The sequence below is a fragment of the Pongo pygmaeus genome, chromosome 10 (genome assembly GCF_028885625.2).
Source record: "Pongo pygmaeus isolate AG05252 chromosome 10, NHGRI_mPonPyg2-v2.0_pri, whole genome shotgun sequence".
NCBI classification, from domain to species: domain Eukaryota; kingdom Metazoa; phylum Chordata; class Mammalia; order Primates; family Hominidae; genus Pongo; species Pongo pygmaeus.
Genome location: NC_072383.2, coordinates 126,690,998 through 126,714,425, shown reverse-complemented (window position 1 = coordinate 126,714,425; position 23,428 = coordinate 126,690,998). Strand labels below are relative to the sequence as shown.

At 40.7% G+C, this 23,428-nt stretch overlaps 1 long non-coding RNA gene across 1 annotated transcript; it reads right to left on the bottom strand.

Annotated features, from left to right (window-relative positions):
- Window positions 1–2,848: 2,848 nt before the first annotated feature.
- LOC129010468 (uncharacterized) lies at window positions 2,849–21,796 on the bottom strand. Its single transcript, XR_008493001.1, has 3 exons — window positions 21,258–21,796; window positions 19,791–20,067; window positions 2,849–4,666 (listed from the first exon to the last, which is right to left on the bottom strand). It is a non-coding gene; the product is annotated as an uncharacterized LOC129010468 (long non-coding RNA).
- Between the last annotated feature and the right edge of the window lie 1,632 nt (window positions 21,797–23,428).

Genomic DNA, 23,428 nt, shown 5'->3' with positions numbered 1-23,428 from the left:
CTACTCGAGAGGCTGAGGCAGGAGAACTGCCTGAACCCAGGAGGCAGAGGTTGCAGTGAGCTGAGACCGCACCATTGCACTCCAGCCTGGCAACAGAGTGAGACTCTGTCAAAAAAAAAAAAAAAAAAAAAAAAAAAAAGCTTGAAAATATTTTGGCTATATGCTTTTAGTTTCTCTTGTTGGGAGATTTGGTTGGCTGCAATCTTGAAGGCACACCCTGGAGCAATTCACTTTTCATATTTTCCTTTATGTAATCTTTTACTCACTTTCATTTCGTATCATATACTGCCACCATTTTTGGCTTAGATACAATCACGAACCTCTGAATCTCCCCGAATGTAATCATGGAGCAGTGGTCTATACAACTCATCTCAGACAATGTATTTGAAGACTGAAACCAAATTCACATTTATCTGAGTACAGCCGTAAAGTGAGTACCATTAGGATAAACATCATGTCTTCCAGCATTCACCTGGAGGTGTAGACAGTGAAACCCAATGAGTCCATTTGTTGGTTCCTAAAGAAGAGTTGTTATGATTATCTGAAAGAAATCTTTGATTGGCACAGAAAATAAGCTTTAAACAAGGGCTGATTGGAAGGCAGGGAATGGGGAATTCAATAGTGATTAACACAATCCAAATATTTCCTGTGACAATATTTCTGGGGTGTAGGGAGATGCCATTTCAGTTCTCAAGGGTTTATTTCTGCCAGCTTCCAAATGGCATATGAGCCACAATATGAAAATAGTAGTATTATAGGTCATGGTGCCCACATCCCATTAAAGAGTCATCTTTGAGGATCTGTGCACATGACCTCACATCTTAATGGGAGAGCAGCAACGACAGGTCCACTTCTCTGGAGGGTGAGCAGCCCCCATTAGGATTTGCCTGTGCTTCACACGCCGAGTGATCAGTGTTTGCCAACCATATTACACACAGGCATCCATTAAGTTTTCTACAGTGTCATTGTGTTTAAACTATGGGTCTTTTTCTTTTTACATATGTCCCTTGTAGATAGGCCAAAAGAAGTAACAAAAAGATCACTCATAAACCCATTACATTCTTGAATATTTGAAGTATTCCTTTCCAACATTTCTTTCTATCCATGAATGATAATGTATTTTTTTGCATGCATGTAATATATTTTTCTTTACTTATTCTTCAGTGATATATTCTCATGAAAATAAACAAACATAAATCATGCTTTGCTTCCTTACTGAGGTGGAAAGGAACCAAGAAGACGGCTCCTTCCTTGCCTCCACCTCAGTTCCATCTCGTACTGTTCTCCTGTTACTCACAACATGCCAGCCGCACAGGAACTGGTTGGTTCCCTGAGTGCATGAGGACTTTCTCGTGCTATGCATGGCTGGTTCCTCCTTTTTTTTTAAGTCTCAGAGTCAATGCCTCCTCTGAGAGACCTTCCCTGATGACCCCTATGGAAAATAGGCTTTCTCTTTTCTACTTCTTATCACAGCTCCCTTTTCTTTATAGAGTTACTATAGTTTGTAATTATTTAGCTTATTGACTTGTTTATTATCCACCTGTCCCACTGGAAAGCAAGTATCAGTTACTCAGAGGCGAGGTAGGCATTTTTTTAAACCATTGTCTTCCAGGGCCAGCTTGGGAATCTGGGAACGGGGCACAAAAAATATTTGTTAAGTGAATGAATTAAATGAACTTGGTTTTAATAACTGTATAATAAACTACTGGATGTGCTGGGAGTTGTGGCTCATGCCTATAATCCCAGCACTTTGGGAGGCTGAGGCGGGTGGATCACTTGAGGTCAGGAGTTCGAGACCAGCCAGGCCAACATGGTAAAACCCCATTTCTACTAAAAATACAAAATTAGCCAGGCATGGTGGTGCAAGCCTGTAATCCCAGCTACTCGAGAGGCTGAGGCAGGAGAATCGCTTGAACCCAAAACACAGAGGTTGCAGTGAGCTGAGATTGTGCCACGGCACTCCAGCCTGGGCAACAAGAGTGAAACTCCATCTCATAAAAAAACTTCTTATTAAATCTATTGTTGGCCATTTATGCTGATGCTATTTTCTATCATTGTAAATATAAACAGGTTTCCTGGCTGGATATAGCTGAGCCTCACATAGGTTATGTTACAGATTTGGTAACACACATTCACTTCACAGGGAGGTAGACTTAGGGGGATATTGTGAAATGCCATCCCAAGATATAAAGGGGCTGTTGATCCCCTGGACCTACAGAAAAACTGACCCTAGGATGTAAAATCTCAAGGCATCTCAGAGAAATTTAAGGTGATTAAGGTGACACCCATAAGCCCCTTTAGGAGTTCTGGGAAATGCATGGGTGGACCAACCTACACAAGACTAAACTTCTTGCTCATTAAATGCATGGCATCTAAGAGCATCTCTCTGTAACAGTGACCCCATTTGTTGTAGGACTTTCTTTTTAGTTCAGCTAAAAGCCGGGTTCTTGTCATACGACCGTGAAAGATTAGGCTCGGAGACACCTTGAAGGGTGAGAAAAATAAAATTTATTGGGCGAAAAGAAAAAATAAAAAAGGAAAACAGGGACTCTCAGCAAAGCGAGAATTCTGCTAGCCGGTTGCCTGCCTCACAGGTGGAATCCCCAGTTACACCCCGGAACAGGAGAGGCCAGGCTCCTCCCTCCTGCAAATGACGCGAACTTCCCGAGGCAGCACCCCAGTGCGCACTCCTCCCAGTGCGCAGGCTGGACGGAGGTTCTTCCGGGAGCCCTTTTTACTTGGCTGTCTCAGGTTCATCCTCACCAGCTAGCGAAATACAAAATACACACAATACAGAGCAAATTGTGAGATGAGTATCAGTGAATAAACTGCTGTGCAGACATCTCTTGTATTTGAAATGTTTATTTGTTATGAACCCAATTCAAGCTGGCTTAAGCTAGAAAACAAACACACCCACACAACAAGAATGTGTTAAATGTCATAACTGGAAAGGAGTACGTTGGCTTAAGAAATGGCTTCGTTGAGGTACTCAAGGGGCCTCATCAGGATTTTGTTCCCCAAAGTCTTTATCCCACAGACATTTATGAGCATCTCCCAAGTGACATTCTTGGTAGCAGAGACACAGTGATGCACATAGAAGGTCTGTCTTCCTCAAGCCAAGATTCTAGTTGACGGTGAGAGAGGCCAGGAGTCCATCCTAGGTTCACATGCTCAGCGCTACTATATTCTGTGACAGATAAATTTTTAGCTAGGTTCTCTCCATGTGGTGGTACCCTACCTTTCCAAGCTCATATCCTTCCAGCAATACATGTAATTAAAAAGAGACCTTATTTCCACAGTTCTATTAACGTTCTGGGACATCCCTGGCTAGGATTTAACTGATTCTTATTCTCAGCTTTGAACAGATTACAATGCAAAATGATGAAATTCACTAATTCCTTAGACCTGACACTGGGGCTGCTCTCTGAACAGAGGAAGGCCAATTGGCCCCACCTAAACACATGGATGGAGAGTGGGCAAGAGAGGCATTCCCAAAGGGAATCGAGGCGCCAGTAGCAGAAGGAACAGTTTCTGGGGCAGGCAGAAGCAATAGTTAACTGCAGCATTGAAATTATTTCCTTAGGATATATTCTTAGCAGTGAAATATGAATTAATAGTGTAAATATATTTTAAGACTTCTGATAAAATTGCTAATTGTCTTCTGTGATGTGTCTGTTTTTTTTTACACTCACCCCATGCGTGTGTCTGTGTGGTTTAAGTGGTGTAAGATGTTAAAAGTACTTAGGGTATATTAAGTTGATTTCTGATCACTGAAGACTCTCTTTTTGTCTACAGGTGATAGACTAATACTATTAGTCCATCACTTCATGTTTCAATTACAGATAAAATGAGATGCTGGTATTAGCTTTCAGGCAGATACACACACACACACACACACACACACACACACACACACAGAGAGAGAGAGAGAGAGAGAGAGAGAGAGAGAGATCAGCTTTGAAGAAGACTGAATTCTCTCCCTGCACAAATGAAGCCTCAGTTGTTCATCCTGTGCTGCAATAGCATTAATAACTCTCAGGTAACATGGCCATGCTCTTCTGTTCTCCCTGGTAAAAAGATCAATACCAAATATTTGTGTTTTTTGGAAAAAAAAAAAGGCTTCTCAGGATTAATAATAAAACCAAATAGAAGGGAATTAAAATGAGAAAGAAATAGCAAAATCCAAGGTTAATGCTTCGATGTCAAGATGACCACCAGAAGAAATGACACAATGCATCTGTTATCAAAGTGGTAAACTCCTTCTGAATTTCCAAACCACATTTCCACCCAGCCTGCACTGCCTGTGCTTTGACATATCTCTGACTGTGATGACCGTGATCTCTTGTAAAGGATTTTGCAGCCAGCTCTCTCATTATGGTGTTATCTTGAGTATGGAGAAGAAGGGAAAACAAGCCGGTCCTCCTGACTGTGGTTCCGAATATTGACACAGAAGTTGATAGATCAGGAATTCCCCTGCTCCAGGACGGGGATCTCTGAGCGCAAACTCCAAAGTTTGATGAATGTGATGTTCAGCCCCTGCAGAACCTTGCTTGTTAGTGTTGCCTCTGCAGTCTCATTTACTGTCTGTCTTTTCCCTCGCCCTGACCTTGAAACTTCTGCACGGCCACTGAATTTGCATGTGTGCATCACCTGGTCTCCATGGCAACTGCAGAAAATCAGAGCAGAGACAAAGGATTCAGTGTCCACTTGTTAACAGTGCTTTCTACCTAAATCAGGGCATTTCAGCCTTCGATCCATTGACATTACAAGTCAGATGATTCTTTGTAGTAGGGTCTTTCTTGTGCACTGTAGGATTTTTAGCAACATCCCTGGTGTCTGCCAGCTAGACATCAGTACCATTCTCTAATTGGGATAACCTCAGTAGTTCCCATACATTGCCAAATGTCTTCTGTGGGAAGAAATCATTTCCAGCTGAGAAACACTTAGCTAGGTCATTGGAACACAGAACCAAATTGGATGGGGTGTCATATAATGTATAATTTTCTTTACATTTTAAAAATGACCTTATTCTGAAATTGGTTCTGGTTGCCACAGAGAAATGAGCAAATATCTTCTTAGCAGGCACATCATGAAGACCTAGAAGGATTTCCAAACCGCAACCTCAAATGTGTTATTAACTGAGACAGTATTTACACAATTTATAAAGTATTTTAATATTTTTCTTTTATGCCTCTTATAAATTATTTTTTTAAAAAAAACCTTTGAAATGTACAAAGTGGCTCATGCCTATAATCCCAGCAACCTTAGGAGGCCGAGGTGGGAGGATCGCTTGAGCCCAAGAGTTTGAGACTAGCCTGGGCAACATACTGAGACTTCGTCTCTAAAAAAAAAAAAACAAAATTAGCCAGGTGTGGTGGCATAAGCCTGTGGCTCCCAGCTACTTGGGAGGCTGAAGTGAGAGGATCACCTGAGCCTGGGAGGTGGAGGCTGCAGCCTGGGCCACACCACTGCACTGCAGCCTGGGTGACAGAGCAACACTCTGTTTCAAAATAAATAATTTTTTTTAAAAAAGTCAAAAATAAAAAACAATTCCTCCTCTACAAATTCTTCTAGCATGCTCATGCCTATGCTTCTGAGCTTTTTGTACAATTTAAAATTACACGTAGATGGCCGAAAGGCTTAGGACAGGTCTTGTCTGTTCCTTGAATACGCCAAGGAAGTGGCCTGTTTCTCTGCTATTTCTTCTGCCTCAAATGCTCTTTCTGCAGATACCTGTGGGGTCACTCTCTCCAATGAGAATATAATTATTCTGTCCTAGTAAACCTCCCTTCCTCAGAGATGGCTTCCCTGATACCTTAGAGGGTCACTGCCTACCTCTGTGCCATCTCTTTTTCTTTGCACTGCTTTTCTTTCCTTCTTAGTATCCAAAGTGACTACCTAAAATCGTATGTGTATTCAATTATTCATTTTATTATCTGTCTTTACTGTCTTCCCTGCATAGGAAAGTTCATTTGTCTTTTTTGTTCACTTCTGTATCTTCAGGAACTAGAACCCAGGCCTAGGCCACAGTGCTTTAGAGAAAGACTGCAGAGCACATACTTGGTGGCGTGTGTGCCATTATCTGATTCTGTGGCCATGGCAGACATTGCTAATCGTTCAACACGCTTCTCCGCTAGATTCACAAACAGTATCAGAGTTCTTCTTACTGGTGCTGCCACGGTTTTGGAGATAGCTGCTGCTCAATTTAAACACGATGTCACCCTCCTTACTCCAAGACCAACTGCCTATCACTTAAATAAATTGGATTTATGCAAATAGGATTATTAAACAAATTCCCATTCACCTCTCTTCTCCAGATGACCAGGTAAGAAACGTTGCCAATAGATCCAGGGAAACATAGGCTGCCTGTTTGTGTTTGAATTCTAGCTCCAGTTCTTCCTAAATGTGCAACCTTCAGGAAATTACTTTACCTTTCTGTGATTCAGTTTCCTCAATTGCAAAATGAGGATAATAATAATGCTGATTCCAAGGGGATTGGTGGTGATTCACTGAGATAGTGAAGAGTAAGTCTGTAGTAAAACACACTAAGAACGTGGCTGGGAGATAGTAATTATATGTACGTGAGTGTGCGTTTTGTGTGTTACTACGATTATCTTTTTTTAAATTAAGTTAAAGCTGAAAGCTATGGATGAGTGTTTCTTTTAAATTAACATCACTGTATTACCATACAAGGCTGTTCTCTGCATTTAGGTGTAAGCATAGCCATTTCATGATATAAGTTGTAGAAAAGTGAACTTGACTTTTTTAGCATAACCCACAGCAAGACATATTATGTGATCATACACGTTCAAAACTCAAAGAGAATTTTCATAAATTTGTACACACCGCTACTACCTATAATGTGCTCTGACATTTCTTACTCTGTTCTCTATTCTGTTCTGTTTTAGCCTATTCTGTTTTTTAATAGCTGGTTCCAATCCATTAAACTGATTTTGTGCCACTGACAGAGTGAGCGTAGCTTGAAAGCCAGGGCCCTCTGGAAGGCAGACCCTGCTCTGGGGAAACACTGCCTGTTTTGCATATGCATTGCTGAAAACAGGCACTGCTGGCTCAGGAGTAGGAGCCTGGCCTTTCAAAGTTGTCCAAATGTGCTCCTATGTAAGAACAATGCTAATTGCATTGGCCAGTCTCAGAACTGAAATAAGTCAATGAACAAATAAATTGCAGTGCATGAAATTTGCAGTAAGCTCACTCTGAAAAAATTCCTGAAATAATCTCGGTTGTAATCATAAAATTGCAAAGGCCATAAGACAATGTCTTGGCCCAGCAGCTGAGCACTGCAGGTTCAGAGGTTTCAGGCCCCATGTTGGGACTGCTTCCACCAGAGGATTCAACAGTGGTTTCACTGAATTGAAGGATGAGACAGCCATCACTAAATGAACAGGCAAGAAAAGAGCACCTCTGCTGGATGGGGGTGGAAATTACCAAATTACCAAAAGGAAACTGGGTTCGTGTTTAGTACACAGAGCAAGGAGGACTCACTGGAACCCAGTAATTTATTGATCCTGATGTCTCCTGGTGCTTCCGTGCTCAGTGGTAAAGACTGACAGATCAGATCAAGGATCCTGGGAGGGAGCTAGGGAGGTGTCATTCAAAGGATACAAAATTTCAGTTAGGCAGGAGGAATAAGTGAATGAGGTCCATCGCACATGACAACAAGAGTTAATCATATATTGTATTCTTGAGAAATGCTGAGAGAGTAAAGTGTTTTCACCACAAAAATGAGGACTATGAGAGGTAATGAATATGTGAATTAGCTGGATTGAGCCATTCCACGATGTATATAGACTTTAGAGCATCATAGTGTACACAGAAAATACAAACCATCTTATCTGTCAATTAAAAAATAAAAATCATTATATTAATTTCTTAGTGAAAATCAAAGCAACAATCAAAAGTAGGACTATTGAAGATTCAGATTCTTTAGAAATGAAGGCTTGAGTTACTCTACCAGATAAGGAATCTTGACTAATTGATTTTTTGGCTGAGAGCAAGAGAAGTAAGGAAATATTGAATGGATCCTAAGAGAATAATGGCACATGTATATATAAGCAGAAATGAGTGTTCTATGCTTTTGCATAGTTTCTCTTTCCTTGTTATGTGTGTTTGTTTTCATAAATAATAATTTTTATTGTCTTTTTCTCCTTCCCTTTATTACTTTACATACAAATTATATGCTATTGTTATACAATTTAGCTTTCGGGTAACAGAATTGTCAGTGGGACCCTGACTAAATTTGAGGAGTATTTAATGCAACCAGTGGTGATGCAATGACTTGAGGCCTGTTTTTCCTCATGTTAGGGAAGGGGCGGGGCTGCATATCATGTATAAAGGATGCATGTAAAACAGGGTCATGTACTAAGAAGGGTAAAAAGCAATCTGAAGAATATGGCAGTCACAGATGTGGGGAGCAGGCACTACCTCTGGGACTGAAGGGGCATGCCAAAGACAGAAGAGACTTGGGAAAAGGCCGTCTCCAAGTTTGAGATCAGACTCTTTGGAAAGGATGTGGCTCTGAACCCAGGTGGAGATGTTCAGTGAGGTACAACAGGCTGGGCCTGGCAAGCAAGAAACCACCCACGGGGGCATCAGCAAAACTTGTTGGACGGATGTACTATTGAAACCCCATGCATTATAGCAAAGAAGCTGCTCACTGGAAGACAGTTTCCTGGTGACTACTTCCTTGTGGGAATAAGAAGGAGAGTATTGGGATCAGGAGGAGAAGCACAATCCTTTTGTAAGTTGTTCCAGCTAACAAATGTGCAATGTTTACAAAGTTCAGTCCCAGTGTTCCAGAGGAAATCAAAACGGATGGGTTTGGAACTGAAAGTCAAGAACTCGATAACTGGTCCAGCCTCACCTGTGGTAAGCCAGCTTCCCACACACCCATCTACACATATTTCGACTTCTTTAAAACCATGACAAAATGTCTCTATGCTTCCATCTACTGACCAATCAGAACATAATTGGAGGGAAGATGACTTGCTATTATCTGCCTCCCGAGATAATGCAATAAAAGAAGTACAAGCCCACCTCTAATCTACTCCTCCCCCCAATACTATTGAGCCTCAATATTTAAAAAATCCAGTTTACAGAAAACATGGGGATGTAAGAATATGTTAAAGATGCCATGATAACATAATCGGCTTTTGTTGAGGGCCCTCAAGACCACCCTCCATCTGGAGTTTTCCTGGAAAGTTTCATAGGGCTAGCATATAGTTGTGCTCATGACTCAGATTTGTAACAGGGATGTGGTAAGAATACACACTGGATCCCAGGGGTCAAAGACACTGGCAAGGTCTGCAGGAACCTCCATGTCGGCTTCCGGTGCTCTCTCCTTCTTATGAGGGTCTCAGAATCCATTCTTCCCCCAACTATGAAAATGTAGCAACAGGTAGGCCGTGTTTCTGCCCAAGGAAGCCCATTAGAGACCCAGCACCCAAGGTTTTTTGGGAGCTGGTCACATAAAGATCTTCTGCCAGGCACATACCAAAATGCCAGACTCCCGGAAGAAAAGCAGGTGTTCAGAATAAATCGTATTGTTTGAATGGTCCAGGCATAGTGAGCAAGTCTTACCATGGAATGGCAGGCACATTCCCAAAATCCAAATTCCTAGACATCAACCAAGGGCCGACTTGCAAAAACAACTTTCTATGGAGAGTAGTCTCCGTCCTGCTATGCTAACTCATTTCTGCATACAGCCCAATATAGAATCTGGAAAATTCTATTGGAAAATTATTTTTTTAAGAAAACAAATAAATGGCATGGATAAAGAGGAAAAGTACAAGAAACTGTAAAAACTTAGAAAGGATTTATGGAACACACCAACCAAAGAAAATATCTGGATCTTGCTTTGTTTGGACCTTAATTTAAATGAACTCTAGGCAGACATTTTTAAGGTAGCAGGGAAGTGTGAAGATAGATTGGTATTGAATACTATGAAATGAATATTGCTGACTATGATTGCATTATGTACAATCATGTATCTTAGTTACTTGAAAAGAGTCTCTATTAGAAATACACACCACCATATTTACAGATAAAATTACTTGAGGTCTGGGAATTTAAAAAATAATAATCTTGCTTTGTTGGTGATAATAATGAGAAGTATTAGTGGAGATAAAACAAATTAAACAAAATATTGATAATTGTAGAAAAAAAAATTTGTTTTTTTTTGAGATGGAGTCTCGCTCTGTCTCCCAGTCTGGAGTGCAGTGGCCCGACCTCAACTCACTACAACCTCCGCTCCCGGGTTCAAGTGATTCTCCTGCCTCAGCCTTCTGAGTAGCTGGGAATACAGGCATGTGCCACCATGCCTGGCTAATTTTTGTAATTTTAGTAAAGACAGGGTTTCACCATGTTGGCCAGGCTGGTCTGAAACTTCTGACCTCAGGTGATCTGCTCGCCTTGGCCTCCCAAAGTGCTGGGATTAGAGGTGTGAGCCACTGTGCCCAGCCTAATAGTGGAAAATCTTCAAGGATTACAGGGAGATTAGTCATATCATTCTTTCTATATTCATGCATGTTTGAAAAGTTCCATATTTAAAAAGGCTAATGTAAGTAAAGATATATTTTGTTTCTTTTTATGTGTAGCCCACATAACCCACAATTAACCAAAAATGTGAAAGCAAGAATAACAGGGTGACAAGAAAAGGTTAGCTATTCATTAAGAAGTTACCTGTAGATTACAAGATAGAGTAAATGTAGTCTATCTCCTGGCATTCGTAGGCATATTTTTGGCAGGAGCGAGAAATCTCATCTTTACAAATGATGTTGTTTTACCACCCTTTCTCTTTGTACTAGCTTCCTGGTAAAGGTTAATTGATTTACCTTTTCAAGAATTTCTTTCTATACACACGCCTCTGTGTCTTCTTTTTTTAAAAAAAGAACAATATACGTAAAAGTGAAAATTAGTTGTGACTTTAAGATAATTCAGATTTTTGTGGTTCTGTGTGTTTTCATCTGAACTCACTTGACTTAGGCTTTTGATTGGAGTGTTGTTTGGAATAGGATCAAGAACATATGAGCAATTAGGTCAGGCGCGGTAGCTCACGCTTGTAATCCGAGCACTTTGGGAGGCTGAGGCGGGCAGATCACTTAAGATCAGGAGTTCGAGACCAGCCTGGCCAACATGGTGAAACTCTGTCTCCACTAAAAACGCAAAATTAACTGAGTGTGGTGGCACATGCCTGCAATCCCAGCTACTCAGGAGGCTGAGGCAGGAGAATTGCTTGAACCTGGGAGGCAGAAGTTGCAGTGAGCCAAGATCGTGCCACTGGACTCCAGCCTGGGTGATAGAGTGAAATGTTGTCTCAAAAACCAAACAAACAAACCAAGAAAACAAAAACAAAAAAATGAAAACAAAAAGAACACATGGGCAATTGATCTGGGACAGCTCTCGCTCACTTATCTCCCTAATTAGTTTTCACTTGCTGCTTTACCAACTAATTAAAGTACAGCTCCCATTCAATAATATTTCGTTCCTTCTCATGTCCAGTGCAGACATCAGCACTGGGTGTTAAAGGTTATCAGGCAGTCAGAAGCTCAAAGACATCCCAGCTTACTGAAAGAGGAATCTTCAAATAAACAGCAACAGCAATGTACTATTGGGTTCTTCTCATAAAGCTGACTGGAGAGAATGAAATAGGAGATAAAGAGAAGGACGGCTAAGTTCTATGAGAAGGAAAGAAGCAAAGAGTATCAAGAATGTAGAGAAGGGAAAGGTTGTGTGCAATTTTTCTTTGAAACAAATTTGGTTATCTTAGCCCAGAATAGAATTCTATTGAAAGAAAAATAATATTGATCACAGCATCAAAGCTAAAGAGAAAAAGCTGGCTTTGGGAAACACGGAAACTGAATAGGAGCTAGGATGTATTTGTTGCCACAGCAACAAATGGGTAAAGCAGCTCCAACTGTTTTCAGCCTTTCCAACTCAAGATTTACATTTCTGAGGAGAGCATGTGAATGGCCCAGATTGCTCCCTTACCCCTCAGCCAAGAGAACATTGGGCATTTTGATTGACAGCCCCAGGAAATTAGTACATCAGACGGGGTTGGGGTGGAGGGGAGGATGGACGCTGAGCAGGTAAACGCAACACATGTCCCCATAGTCAACACAGATGATTATGCAGGGATGAAGATGAAAAGTGGCAACCCAGGCAGCCAGAGCTGTGTACACCATGACAGAGACGTGAGGGACTGATGGCCTATAAATGGAACAAGCTCCATGGAACAGGCTGGGAAGTGTACTCAGTTTTGGATTGCTTTGTGATTACCTCATCCTCAAACATTGCTCTGAGAGGTCTGGCCTGGATCACAGATACTTATCTGAAGCCATTATTGAGGGTGTGTATTTTTTCTTGGCTTCAGGAAGGTCATGGGCAGAGAGCCACAGAGTCGACTCAGCCCACTGGAAGGACATAGACTGTGAGTGAGGAAGGAGTTCATCTTCAGAGGAACGCTGAGGGCTCTTATCAGAAGAAGAAATGGAACCCAGAGAGGAGGAAACAAACAGGACATCATAATTCTCCCACTGGTTCTCAAAATATTCTCTTCCTAGGACATAGGAGGAGAAAACACTGCCCTCCTTAATTAAGAGATGAGGAAATTGAGGTGAGTACAAATGGACATCCCGCATTCCCACAGCTACCACAAGGTGGAGCTCAGACTAAACCCTCAATCTCACGACTTCTGGGCTGGTGTAGCCTCTATTGATCTCTCTGTGGAAGAGTATTCAGTCAGTCAGTGTGGAAGTGTAGTCAGTCCTCTGAGACGTTTCAGAGGCAACCCCAAACTCTACCTAATGCCACTCTACCCCCAGGCCTCCCCAAAAGAAATAGAAATTGAACATTCCTCTGGATCCTAAAATGAGACCCCCAACTTTCTGACAGAAACAGGAACTGCCTAAGTAACAAGGAGGAAAAAACCAACTGATCCAAGGAAACGTCTGTTCCGTTAAGAACATTACTTCTGTTGGGTCATTCAGGCCAATGAGAAGGTCAGTCTCTGGAAACCCAGCTGCACTTTGGATGCTCCACCCGCTTTGTCATGTGCCTAAATCTAGGCAGGGCTCCACATTGCTATTCTGGTCATGAATTCAAACACAGAAAAAATGGAAAACTCCAACCACCCAATCCTGCCTCTAACACGTGTGAGCCATTGGCCCTTGGGCTCATTAAATACATTATTTAGGCCTCGGTGACCTCATTTGCCCGTGGGGATGACAATAGAAACGGTCTCAGCTGCTGTTGAGAAACGCATGCAATAATGTACATGAAACCCTGAACACAGTGGCTGACATAGGCAAATGCTCAATAATATTGGTTATTACTATTACTGCCATGTATAGCAGTAATGATCAGAAACCATCCCGAGACGCCAAACTAAGACACTGCTTAATTATGGCAAGTCTACATATGAAATATTTGGGGCATCATGAATGTGTTTATAAAGAATATGGAATAATAACACAGAAAAAGTTTATACTTAATACTGAACAAAAAGAGCAGAATTCAAAACTATATGCCAACATGAATAGGATACAATTAAAATGTACAGGGGGAAATTAAGGAAATGGACTAATGTTCACTGTCAATAGATTTAGTTGAGTCCTTTTCCTACCTTCTGCTTTTACTGTGTCTTTAAGTGTTTCTATGATAAAATTTACTTTCATGACAATAAAAGGTTTAGTACATTTAGAAAAAATGTACGTTCTCTTAAATTTCAATTGCTAATTCATTATGCATTGGGAAAAATGCAACCCACTTTGGGAAGGCTTCCCTCCCTCATCTATAAAGAACGAGGAGGAAACTCATTCGTTGAAATGGCTCTTTGCAAGCTCTTTCTCTTAGCATTCCAAGCCAAGTGATAAGGCAGCTACTTAGGATTCAGGAGTAACAGCATGAGCTATTTCCCCAGAGAACGAACGACAAAATTTCTATATCAATTTCCAGTCCATGAATCTAAGATTCCATAGCTACGCCTACGAAAGGGGTTTTTTTGGGGGAAAGTACATCAAAATAATATTTGAAGTAAGCATTTACAGTGGAAAAGGGGGAAAATGTTATCCAGGGATTGGAAAAGCATAGGGTGGGGGAAAGCTAACCCCACTCTAATTCCCACTATCATGTTCTCCCCCTGGTGTGGCTGCATCTTTGTGCCAATGAGTATAATAAATAGAAAAATAAATAATAGATGCAAGGCTATAGTGTCAAGGAAACAGACAGAAGGAGACCTGTCTCACCATAGATTTTCTTAAATGAGCCAGTTCCCACCAGTCCTGAAACTATAAAGTTCTCTGCAGTTTTAACTTGCAAGTAAGTATAGCTTGAAAACCCACATAACACATATGTCCCTTCCAGGGAATTACTAAGGAGTGCACATCATGAATACATAAAAACCAGTGCCAATTGGACCTGTGTTCCACTGGACTTTAAGGAAACCCCAAATCTGAGCAAATACAAGTTTATGTGCTCCTAAGACTAGTCTTGCTCACAAGCCAGTCTCAGTTAAATAAAGGCTGTTTTTCTTGAGCTGAATGAAGGGTATCGGCAGCTAGGACTGAACGAAGGAAGCAGCTGCCATTTCTAGGAGCTCACTGGGTTTGGCTCATGATCTAAAGATTTAACCTGCCTCATTGGCGAGATCCTTACGAAAGCCTGATGTGTGTAGGTGATTGCATGCATGTGTGTGCGGGGAGCATTATCATCCCTGTTTCACAGACAAAATACTGAATGTAGAGAGGTAAATTCAGTAACTGGATATAACAATAGAAGTCAGAATATAACTGAGGCTAACCCTCTCCAAACTCTATGCTACTCAACCCTATAGGGATACTCTCATGCATTCTCCAAATTCCATTTATTCCACCAAGATTCCATTTTACATATGCTGACAAAATATAAGCAATATTTTTTACATTCGTTTGCTTTGAGATTCTCCCATGAAACAGTATCCCTGGGAACAGACTGTATTCTGTCGGAGCAAAGGCAGTGAACTGGTGGTTATCTGGCCCAATGCTGTTTGCAATCACGTTGTGTTTGCCTTGCAGAATGTTTAAAAATTTAAAATTAATATCCAACATGTAAAAATAAAATGTTTTACAAAAAATAGCAATATCTAGCTTTGTGTGAAATGTTAGAAGATTTGTGAATACAGGAAATACACTCCCATTTGGCAAAGATAACCCAGCCCCTTTAGAGCCTCTCTTCCTACCTGCACCCCTGACATGAGCCTAGGGTGAAGCTTCCTAAGACCACGGTCCAGGTGGGAGGCTGCTTACTCTCTGAGTCCCCTGACTGCAGGGAAAACTGTCATCAAATTCCTCCATCCAAGGACATCTGAGAACCTTCACTGCAGCCCATTGTTTCCCATAGTAATATTCAACATTTACTCAACAGTAACTGTGTGCCAATACTATTTCATAGAATCTTCACAAAACCCCCATGAGATGGTCAATATTATGATCTATTTAAATGAGACATAATAGTGATTTTTCCTCCATGACACTGGAAAAGATCCACTTAAATGATACATTATTTTTTGCTCCAGAATTTTTTCTCAACTTTGATTCTACAAGAACTCAGCATTCCATTGTCTCTAATTTTGCACAAACTGAGCTATACTTTGTTATTGTTGTTATCTTCTTGAGCAGGTATCAGCACCCATGGCTTTAGGAAGAGGGAAAATGAGGAGGAAATCTAATCTACCTGAGTCTAAACAATAAACATCCGTGAATAAGGACACTGCATTTGACAAGATGGAAAAGGCAAATAAATGTACTCCGCTTATAAAAATGTTATTATTTGCTTTTACTTTAAAATGGCTCTTCAGGTTGTTCAGTGTAAAACAAAGAGGCTTTCTCTTTAATGGTTTCTGTCAGAGACAATATGGTGTGAGGTACAAACGATGAACTCATCCCAGGATATCAACCAAGCAAATGTCCATCAGGTAGGGAGGCAGGGGTCCTGGTAATACACTATGTGGAAGAATGGGGAAAATTTATGGAGGACATGATTGGAATCAGTGGATTTAAATTTTATCTCAATCCCCCACATCTTACAGTCCTAGGCATGTATATTCTTTATTTTATCCAAAAGATACCAACTAACCAATTAATTTACAGGTGAAAAGTTCTATTTAACCTCCTAAAGATGAATCCCATACAATGAGTGCCTCCTCTTTCCCAGCCCCTGTTCTAAGTACTTAGGATGTACTATGTTATGTGAGTCTCAAATACCCAGTGGACTGGGGACTCCTAGTATGGCAGGTAAACTAAAATCATACAGGTTTTCATTTTTATACCTGCTATCTGCTTTCTAAATGTTCTCTCATTTGTTTTGTTTTCAAGATGGAGTCTTGCTCTGTTGCCCAGGCTGGAGTGCAATGGCACAATCTCTGCTCACTGCAACCTCTGTGTACCAGGTTCAAGCAATTCTCCTGCCTCAGCCTCCTGAGTAGCTGGGATTACAGGTGCCCACCACCACACCTGGCTGATTTTTTTATTTTTAGTAGAGACTGGGTTTTACCATATTGGCCGGGCTGGTCTCGAACTCCTGACCTCAGATGGTCCGCCTGCCTTGGCCTCCCAAAATGCTGGGATTATAGGAGTGAGCCACTGTGCCTGGCCATTTGATTCTTATAACATCTTTGAAAGTAGGCATGACAAATATAATCACAATGTTACATAATATTATGCTGGTTTTAGAAAGAAGGGAACTGAGGCTCTGCAGGGTACTTAGAAGTTTTGCCACTGAAGTTTAGGTGCATTTGCTTCTATTCAATGTCTTTGTTACCATATGAACAAACATACAGTTGGCTGTGATGCTGAAAATGTCCCGTCATGCATCTACACTGCCACAGACAATATGGTGCACCTTGACCTGAGCTCAGAATTACAGGTATATTAAATGTTAGTCTTCACCATTTAAAGGCGACTGTATTTCCTATGGAAGAGACTACTCGTTTTCTCCCTATGCATTTCCCCCATAAGAATAGAATTTGTGTTTTTTGACTTCATAGGTAGCTGTCCAGAATAAAGTGTACATTACCCAGCACACGTTGGGTCAAGGGAATGTCAGGTGACTCACTAAATTCTAGATGAAAGTAGAAGTGTCACATGACAGCTTCCAAGGCATAGCAAGGACATGTTCCTCCTATGGACTGTAACCTAGTCTTTTATTTGTCTTCTCCTATATACTTTAATGTAGAGATGGTGTCTGTAGCTGTTACTGCCATCTTGCTAATGAGATGAAGAGGAATGGAGGTCAGAAGCAGAGCAACAATCTGGAAGAAACCTGGGTTCCTGACGACCTTTAGGTCCAAACCACTATTTCAGCTTCAGACCTCTTTCTTAAGATGTTTTCATGAGAGAGAAACAAACTTCTCTCTATATATTCAGACCTCTTTCTTAAGATGTTTTCATGAGAGAGAAACAAACTTCTCTCTCATATAAGCAGCTATATTTTAGCCTCTAATTCAAATGAACACTATTCTTAACTAATAAAATTTTCAGACAAAACATTGAGACCCACCAAGTAAATATTGCATGTTTTGAATATGAGGATGAACAAAACATATCTGTGCCATTAACACGACACCACAAACCTTAATGAGGTTCTCTGTCTTAATATACTTTTAAAAACCTGATTTAGCCAACAACCCACCCTTTCAATATAATGTTACTGTTCATTTTTGGGTTTTAGGAGGGCAACAGTTAACCCTGCCTCATTCCTCTCTGAGTTTGGAACCAATTGAAATAAAAAGAGGCATATTTATATAAAAATATGACAAACATAGCAATTTCATTGCTCCTATTGCTGGTTGGGTAGACATGGCTGGGCCTTTAGTAAAATTATCTTCTACATTGGACTCCATAAGTACAGTTTTTCTTTGGGCCCATTCGTATAGAGGACCAGGGCCACCTTTCACCTTGTCAAACACAGAGAATCCAGGAACCTTACAAGTAAGTCACACATGACCACAATGTTCACATATTAACCTCGTTAGTTAGAAAAAGGAGAATAAATACTGTAAGCATCTTCCATCTCCACAGTTCTTCAACCTTCCTCTGGGTTGAACAAGTAAAGTGGGGAAGGGGTTCAGTTTTGTTTCAACAATCCCAGAAAGTGAGAGGCTTCTATGTCATGGTCTCCAGCTGGAACAAGTGGAAAGAAAGAAAAGAGATCTCCTGCTGCTCAAGATAAAGAAGGAATATTGCAGCTAAGGGTGGGAGACATAGGGAAGTGATGGTTTCTAACCTGACACAAGGTGGAGAGAAGTAATAAACTAGATGATCAGGGAAGTAATTAAAGTAAAACAAATATATGACATGAGGTTTCCTTAAACACACCCACAAGGAATATGGGACTTGATTGCAAGCTTCTTGTTCTTTCCTGTTATTATTGAACTCATTATCATTATTGCTGTAATTGTAGTGGTGACCCACTTTATTCATTTATTATAAGACATTCCTGAAACCAAAGCAGAAATAGGCACTATTCTAATATAATATTTACCTGTCATTGTTCTACAGTATCTGTCCCTCTTTTGATGTGGTGTCAAAGTCTGTTTAGGTTATATGGTGCCCATATCCCCTTTCATCAGCACCCTCTCATGCTCAGTTCTTCTCATCTACATGCACAAGAGTCCATTTCTCTGGGAAAAGGGTTATAGATAATAGACAAAAGGAATGTCTACCAGAGAAACAGATGAGCTTGGCGAATGAAGGAAATGAAAATTAGAGCCATAATGAGCTACTGTATCATAAATGAGCATAAATTATTTTGTCAGTGTTATTTACAATTTTACATGGTGCAGAGCTTTGCAATTACGTCTATTCAATTATGCCATTCAAGGGATCTTTCAATAAGGATTCTTCCTTGTGGCCAAACAACGCATTTGGAAGCTTCTGTTGTACATGGGATTCAAATCTAGCCACGAAAGAGTCCATTGCTGTAGATTCAGAAGAAAACTCTTGGTTAAATGTCAAAATACTAGCAAATTCTTGAAGGAGAAATTTTCAATTGTTTAGAAATAAAGCATAATGAATATGACCTCTCTCTATGATTGTGGAAATTCTGAGTTGAATTCCAAGTATCTTGGTGGTGAGGTCAGTGTATTACCAACAATGACAACAACAAACAATACAAACAGAACAAAATTTGGAAACAAAACATAATCAGAAGATTTTGCAAAGCTTGAAAAAGCCCTACTGAGAGGTTTTTTCATAGAATAAGTAAATAATTTTATGCGTGTTAAAAACATAAGGACTCTTAAAATATGACTATAATACTATAATCATTCATAAATAGAATTAAAAATATAAATATCATCAAATATCTAGTCAATGTTCAAGTTTCCTTGCATGTCTGAGCCTTTTTTAAACCTCTAATATATCATTTGTACGTTTCATTTTTTCTTTCCATAGATAAGCATGGCAGCCTTCCAATTCACTTTCTTTTCACCAAACTTAACAAATCCCATAATTACATTCATCCATGTTGTACTATTCACAGCTGCACATCCCATCGTGAAAGAGCTTGTCTTTCTGTAGGAGTCAAGCTAAATAACCCAATTGTTAAGACAAAACCAGGCTGAGCTTGGCTTAAAAATTGAATTGTGTTACCAACCTAGTGGAAAGTTCCATTATTGGATTGGAAGAAACACTGTCACCTTTTCAAAGAATGAAAGTGAATATTAAGCTCTAGTTATAGTAGTAGAGGTGAGAGCCACAGCCACTGAGGCAAGAAAGTGAATGTTAGCATTTACTTACCCTATAGAACTTCCAAGGCAATGTTGGGCTTGTTTTACATCTGACTCCTACCCCAGATGTGGATACATTAAGCCTTTGGTCTTAAATACAGCTGGCACATACTGACTCACGATTTCAGATGGTTTCAGGAAAGACCGTCTAGCAAAAGTTGTACTTGGGGGAATTCCTGGCAGAATAACAGATGTAGCAATGTCTAACTGCTTTTGTGATGTAAGTTGATCTCCCTATGGCATCAGTGAATCTTCGTGCATTCCTTACATTGATCAGATAAAACTTACTAGAAATAAAAATAACACACACAGACAAACATCTTCAAATGCTGTGTATATTCATTGATTATTTTTGAATTTAAATGCTTCAAACCTGACCTATAAACTTTTTGAAATGTGTTCAGGCAGTAAATACACATACCATCTACCCATGTCCATTTTGTTTCTGAAACTAGCCAAGCTTATTCTTGCCTCAGGACTTTCCCTTGCTGGGTCCTGTGCCTGCAGCTCCTGTTCTTGGCCTGTCTGCTTTGCACCTTCCCTCCTTAGAGGACAGCACCCCTATGTCTTCTTCTGGGGAGCCTTCCCTGACTCGCTGTCTCAGGTAGCTCCGTCACTCCCATTCCAGTCTCCCTCCATCAAATTACCCATTTATTATCTTAATAGCATTTTATCATAACCTAAAAATTGTGTTTGTTTGTTTGTTTTCTTGCATATTGTCTGAATCCTTCATTACATGTGACCATGATGAGGGCAGGGAAGTGACTCACATTCACCATGGGATCCCCAGGTCTTAGACCAAAGCCTGGCACATGGTAGGTGCTTGTGAATGAATAGATGAAAGGGTGGATGGATGGGTGGATGGATGGATGGATAGGTAGGTAGGTGGGTGGATGGGTGGGTACATGGATGGATGGGTGGATAGATGCATGAATAGAAGGATGGATGGATAGGTGGGTGGGTGGATGGATGGGTAGATGGGTGGGTATGTGGATGGATGGGTGGATAGGTGGATAGAAGAATGGTTGAATGAGTGGGTGGGTGGGTGGATGGATGGATGGATGGATGGATGGATGGATGGATGGATGGATGGATGGATTTGTGTAAGTATAGATGGATGGATGGATGGGTGGATGGATGGATGGATGGATGGATGGACAAATTAGTGAGTGAGTGAATGAAGCACCTACAGAGAAAGTTGAGATTTTACTCATAGTGAATTTTACTTAGTACAACCAACATCATAAAGAATTTCTGATAAATTTGTTTTAAAAGAGTTAGAATTTTACTAGTGAATGGCCCAGAATAGTGGGTGATGACTCTAGATCTTTGATTTTCAAATGAGATTACTCTAAAACTAACAATGACTTTAACTGGAAAGTAAGCCAAGGAAAGTTTAAAATATGCTTGGTGTATATAAAGAGAACCCAAGGATTGAGTTATATAAAAATGATATGGAATGAAGCCTCCTTCTCACCTCCCCTGCTGTGTCAGTTGCATGTTTGTCCTCACTTTGCTTGTAGCAGCCAGGATGCTAAGACTCTGGAAAATCATAGTCGAATCCCTGCAGCAATCCCGTTACGTTTGCTTGCAGCAGAGAGAATTGATTTGAGTGTTCTAGCATCCTTAAGACTTGGGTTCATTCACCAGGTCTCCTCCAAATCTGTTGTGCTGCTTTGGACAATTACTCTCAGCCTTTAAAAACTCCCCTGCCATCAAGGTCATTGCAGGACAACCTCCGATAGACTATCTGTTATTGTGTGCTATTTCCACGGAAAATGGGTAAAACATAACTGATATTATTAGAAATATGATCCTGACCATTAAAAGGGCCAATTTCCTTTGGTGATGACTCTCTGATTCAATTCAGATGATTACATTTGCATCATCTTAAGCTTGGACATATCACTGATTCCCCCAGCAAAGTCTGTTCTTTGACAAGCTATTTTAGAAGTAAAAAGCCTTTATGGACCTCTTTCCAAAACTTTGGTTCAGGGAAATTGGCACTGACTGATTGAGCAAAAAAACACCAAAAGTCATTGTTACATCATTCTGGAGGACAGAAGTTGTGATGGAAACCTCTCTTGCCACTCCCACGTGGATATCAATGCATTCTCTCTGCACCTTGCTCTAGCTGTTTCTAACTCACAGAGTTGTATGTGGAAATGGAACCTCACAAGCCACTGCCCTTTGCTCTGTGACTGCAGGCACTTGGGAGTTGAACACAGGGTTGGGAGGAGGGATGGCTGGTGTTACATGTCCTGCCTGGTCTCAGAGCCTGGAAACCAGTGGACTAGAGGCTGGCCGGCCACATGTCTATTGTGCTAGGGTGTCTATGTCTTTTTCTCCACCTCTCTTACCTCCCTGCATTTGGCTTCACAAGATCTGACTTGCCCTGCTCTCCAACATGGGCTGCTTTTGCCTGCCTGGAATGGAGTCTGGCTCAGAATGTGAGAGCTGCCCTCAGATTTCTAGGGTGGGGCTAACCACAGGACAAGAAGCCGGGGAAACTCAAGGAAATCAAGCAGACTCTGTTATGTACTAAGAGCTCTTGTATTCTCATTGGAATATTATAACTCAGATTATTAGTTAGCATAGCAAAGTCTCTACCAAAAAGAGAGACAGAAGCTATCTACGATCTTACCTTCCGCAATGGATCAGGCCCCACAGGACATGCAGGTCTTCCCTGTTGGTTCAGTATTATACTGAGTGCAGAAACATATCCCAGAAACAGTGAGAACTACGTCTACCACAACACCCTATGGTATTGGTCAAAATACAGCTGATGGCAACATTAACAATAACAAAATTTACTAGAAAAACTAAAACAAAAAAAATCTACAGGTAACTTAACTTCAGTCATATAACTTTGGTAATGGAGAATATTTGGATATTTTAAACACCTTTGTGACATTCCTATGACTATAACAAATACACAAGGATATTCTTTGAGTCCATTCATCATTTTGGTAGAAATGAAAGGTTTACTTAGTCTCAACTGTATGTTCCTTTATCTGTTTCTAGCTTCAACTACTGAAATTACTTCAAGGGATTAATTTTTGGTTTTTGATGCAAATACTTGGTTATTTTGGCTTGCTGCTCTCCCAGGTTTTCCCTAAGTTTGCACATGGTGACCATGGCAGCCTGTAAGATGGTGATCACTGACCCCTGCCTCAGGGTGTCCACTCCCTGTGGAATCCCTTTTCCTTTAGCATGAACTGAATTGAAGAACTCTCTTCCAATGAACAGAATAGGCCAAATCTCAGAGGTATCTGCTCTGAGATTAGGTTATAAAAAGAAGACCAAAAAACCTGTGGCTTTCATTGGGGGTGTCGCTTCTTATTTTTTTCTGGAGGAAAGTAGCTGTCAGAAGACAGCTCTGTTGAGGGGTTGAAATGGCAAATGCCTCAAGTCTGCAACTATCACATGAGCCAGTTTTAGGTGATTTTGAGAGGACTACAGCCCCGGCTGACATCTTAACGGCAACCTCAGAAGCTTCCTTGAGCCAGAACCACCCAACACCATTTATTAAGAGAAATAGGAAAGGAAGAGGATGGAAGAGAAAAAAAAAGACAATGATTGAGAAGAAAATAAGAAAATGAAAAGGCCAAGATGAAGAGGAGGAGAAGGAAGAGAAAAAAACAATAG